This window comes from Pangasianodon hypophthalmus, chromosome 13, assembly GCF_027358585.1.
Source record: "Pangasianodon hypophthalmus isolate fPanHyp1 chromosome 13, fPanHyp1.pri, whole genome shotgun sequence".
Classification (NCBI taxonomy): Eukaryota; Metazoa; Chordata; class Actinopteri; order Siluriformes; family Pangasiidae; genus Pangasianodon; species Pangasianodon hypophthalmus.
Window position 1 is genome coordinate 2,198,747 of NC_069722.1, and position 6,663 is coordinate 2,205,409.

A 6,663-nucleotide genomic window follows, 5' to 3' on the forward strand; every position below is an offset into this window, starting at 1 on the left:
GGAAAAGAGATTTGATCCTCTGATGCCTTCAAAGTCTCTTTCTCACTGTTTCCCTTCTGCTTCTTTTTGTGCAGAGCAGAGCAGACGAATGAGTTGAATGCTCGTTTGTTTCATGATCAGATCTCGCATGCTGTTGCTTGTAGATGAAATCTTGACAATAAGACTCACTCTTTCACCCCAGTAAGAGACATTTGCACATATATTTGCACAGCTGAAACTTGCCAAGTGTTTTCCTATGAAGAGCTATAGTAGGCAAAATGAAAATGTGCTTATGTATTTACAAATGGATGATTCATTTCCTTTAGCGATTAATATTGCTGTATGCTACAATAGTCAAAATCTAAGCTCTATACCAGGCCTAAGACCCAGAGTTTAAAGTAACCGATATAGGCCTACTTACCCTAACTTTACCTAGTGTTAGATTTTTAGTATGAAAGACAATAAAGCAAGATTCTAGCTTAGTCAAATCTGGATCATGTTGCCATTCTAGATTTTAAAATACTCTTCATACTCTTCAAAAAAAGGTTCCAGTAAGCATCCTAAAGGTTTCTTTGGTTTGTCTATCTAGAGTAGCACTTATATGTAAAGATTCAGAAATGGTTCTCCTTTTAGAAAAGCTGTTGTTCTATTAACTTCAGGAGAAAGTGAGGGAACAGCCGTTTATAGCTACTATAACATAAGTGGTAACTTGTTTTGCAGACATTCTACAACGTTAAATTCAGTTATAAATGGATAAAAACTATGCAGTGTTGTTCTTTAATAAATACAAATTGCAATCTGTGGCAAATTGCTGTGCTATAAGTGGCATAAAACACTTCATGAGGTGGTGTTATAGAAAAATAATCAACTTCTGGGTGGTAACTGTAACCCCACTTCGTCATTTTGTCATGTCAAAGAGCCCAAGTGGAGTCTCAGTTTCAGATCTGAGATACACATTGCAGCAAGATACAGCAGGATTCACCGAGATCTCGGGCCAAGGCAAGAGAAACAACAAATAACTCACACAGCATGCTGCTGCAATGGTCCATGGTTCATGCACACGATTTATCATGGTGGAGACAGCTGTGTTGTGAATATGATGTCACTCTTGTTTGTGAGCCGTTTTGGACGGCGCAGTGTTCAAGCCTCGTATTTGTGTTTTCCTGTTGATCCCCACCATGCAGATGTTTGTAATGAATCTGAGTTAATTAGACATGGTTTCTGTTTTTCACTGTAATCAACTGTGCCTTCATAGAGTTCAGAGGATGTTCAGGAACAGTCACTGACACATGAAGCCACCTAGGGTGCAATCTGGAGGCCGTGAAGATCCTGGTCTGGAGTCTAGCTTGTTATGAGTTGAGGTCAGTGAGCGGGAAATAAGATGGGTGTAGAATAAAAATGTCATGGATTAGGATGGGTGTGGAATAGGACAAGCATAGGTTAGGATGGGTGTGAAATAAGGTGGGCATGGATTAGGATTGTCATGGCAAAAAATGGGCGTGGATTAGAATGGGCATGGAATAAAACGGGCATGGATTAGGATGGGCGTGGAATAAAACGGGCATGGATTAGGATGGGCGTGGATTAGGATGGGCGTGGAATAAAACAGGTATGGATTAGAATGGGTGTGGATTAGGATGGGTGTTTAATAAAACGGGCAAGGATTAGGATGGGATTAGGATTACATGCACATCTTATGCATAGACGGGCATGGATTAGAATGGGTGTGAAATAAGACAGGCATGGATTAGGATTGGTGTGAAATAAGACAGGCATGGATTAGGATTGGTGTGAAATAAGACAGGCATGGATTCGGCATGGATTAAGATGGGCATGGTATAAAACGGCATGGATTAGGATTGGCGTGGAATAAGACGGGCATAGATTAGGCATGGATTAGGATTGGCGTAGAATAAGATGGGCATAGATTAGGCATGGTTTAGGATTGGCGTAGAATAAGATGGGCATGGATTAAGCATGGATTAGGTTTGGCGTGGAATAAGACGGGCATGGATTAAGCATGGATTAGGTTTGGCGTGGAATAAGACGGGCATGGGTTAAGATGGGCGTGGAATGGCTGGGATGGTGGCTGCATTACGTAAGTGCTGCCCCCTTCAGTTAAAAGAGTCTTCATGGTAAAGGCATTTAACATACATGCACAGAAGCCAGAGGAACATGAAAAATATCTGGTTTAGGGGTCTTTCCCCGATCTTGAAAGACTGAAAATAAATGCTGAAGAGTGTCTCCAAGATAGACACCTAGTGGACTAGAAGGTCTTTGCGTTGAATGGGGTGTCTTCAGGCTGCAGTAAGACTCTTGTCCCTTCATTTGCTGCCTTCACTGGAGAGAATATTGATGCAATGGGCTGGGGAAGAAGTTGGGTGGGTGGGTGGTATGGGTGACTAATAGTGTCAGGGGGTGAAGGGGTGAAAGGCTTGCCTATGGCCATCCACCTTTAAACCCTTGAGGACCCAATCCAACTTACAATGTTGATCTATCTAGTTTATGTAGTTATGTTTCGCTAACGTTTGGTCCACAAAGCGAGCTCCATGAAGACATTGCGTACCAAAGTTGGCGTGAAAGAACTCGAGTGTCCTGCACAGAGCCCTGACCTCAACCCCACTGAACACCTTTAGGATGAACTGGAACACCGACTGCACCCCAGACCTCCTCACCAACATCAGCGCCTGATCTCACTAATGCTCTTGTAGCTGAATGAACACAAATCCCCACAGCCACGCTCCAACATCTAGTGGAAAGCTTCCCAGAAGAATGGAGCTTATTATAACAGCAAACACAGGGGGAATAAATTTGGAATGGGATGATCAATAAGCACATATAGATGAGATGGTGAGGTGTCCACAAACTTTTGGCCATATAGAAGAAAGAAAAAGGTGTACTGCTGACCACATTAGGCATTGAGTGAGTACATGAACAATGGCTGTTTGTAGCCACTGAAAGTGTTAAATTAGTAGTTGATGTGTCTCTGATGTGACTGGGAGCAGCTCACTATATTACTTCTTTTCTTGAGTCCTGAAACAAGGATGGATAAATCTGGAAGATGACCTGTTAAGAGTTTAAGAAGATTTTTAATCTTGTCATGTTCAATGTTCAGCGTTCAGTTTTTCCCGCAGACTTGACCTGCTTTTCTGCTGCGCTGGCAGCCATTCACTCTGAGCATCAGTTTATCCCTCTCTAATCAAAACAGTGTCTGGGAAGATGGAGGTTCCTGACTCACAAACAGCTGGAAGCTGTCCGGTGTGTTCTTACTGTAAGTGTGTTTGTGTGACTTTAAGACCTGGAACACAGTGGCTTTCTGATAGAGATCTCACCGAGAATAAAGTGTGCCTCTTCTGTCCGACTCCACCCAAGCTCCGAGCAGAACAAGCGCTATAAAATTACCCGCAGGAATGACAACCACGCACATCGGCGGCACTTAAACACCGGTATCTGCGCTTCAGGTATTTGTAATTGGCCGAGTTATTGCGCAAAAAAGAATTTTTTTTTTTATTTTGGCGCCAAGATTTTTAGATGAAAGAAAAGTAAGAGATGGGGAAAAGTGTGAGCAAATCCTAAGCAACCAAAACAAAATAAATACAAAACAAAGTGTTAGCTCCATCACTTACAGTTAGTCATTACTTACCGTAATGTGTGTCGAAACACCTGTGTGTGTTCACTTCCTGTCTCTTTGTAACTTTGTTTGTTGAATTTAAAGATCAGGTTTATCAGGCCCATCTTTGTCATGTTTGATTTACTCAATCACATGATCGCACATAATTGATGTGAGACTTGTTGAATGTGGTCGTTGTATTTGTTTTGTATTTATTGCGGTTATTGTGTCTTCACTTGTCTGTCTGTCTGACTTGTCTTGTTCCTGTGCACACACTTTGTACATTTTGTGAATAAAGTGACTCTGATTCTGATTCAGCTTCCTTTTGCTCAAATTGAAGAGGAGTCAATGAATGGCTCAGTTTTCTGCGCAGTATTTATTAAATCCTTAAACCACAAAAGCCTAGTTTATACCCACTTTTACAAATACAAAGCAAAGCCTATGTTCGTTCAGCACCTCGATTTTGTTCGTATGAAAAAATTAACACAAGAATTTACATAAACGTCTCTTTACAGAAAACGTCACAGATTTTTTTAACACATTTATTATTAGTGGAGCGTCTCCCGCAAGCCTGTGAATGAGCTGTTACTATAGAAACGATAACGTATTAGAACGAGCGCATTAATATAAACCTGTCATTTGCAGCTGCACTACTGTCAGAGCTGCTGTTACAGAAAATGAATCAAAACCTTCTGACCAATCAGAATCCAGAATTCAGCAGGTATGAAAGTCTATAACATTTGGTTGAAACACTGATGAAATACATTTTAATGAAAGTTTCCACACACCACTTAACACATTCATGATACCCTGTAGGGTAAAACACGCACACACACACACACACACACACACACATACATTTTCACCATACTGTGTTAATTTGTGAAGGATTTCCAGTCTGAGGCTGGAATGAGGAGCAGATGAGGAGGGAACGATGTGGTGAGAGCGCAGAGGAAGTGTGGTGTGTGTGTGTGTGTGTGTGTGTGTGTGTGTGTACAGGATGTGAGAAATGAGACAGGATATGTACAGTGAGGTGCGAGAGGAATTTCCACATAACCAAGTGAAAATGTGTGAAAATGTGTCAAAAACGTTGCCTTGCTCACTACAGAGAAGAAAGAGGAACAGGAACTCATCCAGGAACCCTTTCATACCTCAAAAACTTGAGAGGAACCAGACTTGGAATCTCAGACTTGGTGATTTGTAGAACTTATTATATACACTCTTAGAAAATAATGGTTCTTCAAGGGTTCTTTAAGAGTTCACTGGATAATTAAGAGTTCTTAGCTTTGACCTCTCATAGGAAACACTTGTGGGGGTCTGTAGTAAAAAAAATTTAGTTTTTTTGTTTTAGAGTTCTTTAAAAAGTAACTTTTAAGGTGCACTCCATCAGGAGTTCTTCACTTGCCCTTCTGTAGAAACCATAGAAACATACATGAACTTTACTGACATGGTCAGGAGCGTCTGGTCTCTCTCAGAGGTTCTTCCTCGTGTTTCCTCATGCAGCAGCTTCATTAGGGATTGAAATCTAGATCCTGATTCCTGCAAAATAAATAAATATTTAAAACTGAATTGCACTGATGTGTACTTTCAAAGAAAGATTTTTAACTGAGCAATACAAGCTGAAGAATCACTAAATTAACTCGATAAAGAAAAAGAGAAGAACAAAACTGGAATAAACTGGAAGTGAATATTAAAACGACCCAAATGCCTGGTTAATTAATCCTAAACAAATATATACCATTAAATTCTAAAATATTAAACAAACCTATTAAATGTATGAAGGAGGCGAGTGAGTCGTGGCTGCATGAAGGTTTATCAAGAAGGTGTTGATTAATTTTCTATAACAGCAGCTCTGACAGTATCACAGGTTGATATTAATGCTCTCTGGATGTTTACTTAACATTGATGGAAGGAGTCTCCAGTGTCAGTGCTTTTTAACAGTCAGAGGTAAAGCTGTAACTTTTCTCCGACATCTTCAGGACAGAGGAGTTTACACTTTTTACGCTTTCTCGGTAACATGACAAGCTGGTTTTAGGTTTTATGAGCTTCAAGAGAGAGAAAAAAGGGAGGCTGGTGAGGGAACGACTGTTTCTAGCTGCTATAACGTAAGTGAGAACTTGTTTCACACACGTTCCGCAAGATTAAATGTAACCGAAAACAGATAAATGTTGTTCTTTAATGAATGAAAATGGTGGTATAAGAGAAATAAAACACTCGCTGTAGAGAAATAATCCACTTCAGGGTGGTCACAGTAACTTCGCTTGATCACAACACTACACTGTTGATTATTTTCCTGACATAACACTGATTACAAAATGACATTACTTTTAGGCCAAGTGCGAAATGTTGAAGCAGTAAAATTTTTAAAACTTATCATTCTTAAGAAATGAATAAAATAAATAATGAAGTAAAAAAAATGATAAAATAAATAAAACCGTTTTTCTCTTCACTCTGATATACAGTATTTGATTAGATAAGCGCTTAGACATGTTGAAGCATTGATTTTTTTGTGTGTGTGTGTGTGTTAATTTTGACAGCTAATTTGGATTGAATTAGTTTTAGTGTTCTGTCAAAATTAATATTTTAATACATTTTGCAATATTTTCTACTTTTCTACTTTTTTTAAGTATCCAAATAGCTAGTGAGTTAGTAAATGCTCATCGCCATCAGTGGCTTCCCAAACCCTTTCTCCGAATGTAAACAGTATCAGAGAAAAGTGAACCAGAATTGGATCCGTGCTCTCAGTAGTGCACTATATGTGGTGTAGATGACTTTCACACCCTTTGAAGTGCACTACATGTCATGGAGCTGTTGAAGTGATGAAGTAATGGAAGTCTATATCACCCCAAATCTTCATTTATTACATGCATAGGTGCTTTAAGCTGAATCATGTCATTTTAAATCTGCAGCTTCATGTTAAGAGGTGAGAGTGAGCCCCGCTGCGTCCTACACCACATCAGCACATCTGTGTGTGTGTGTGTGTGAGAGAGAGAGAGAGACACAGATTTACGGGAAGGTAGATATTTGGGTGAGACAGACTTCCAGTATAGATGTGATAGACGTGTGTTTGTGGT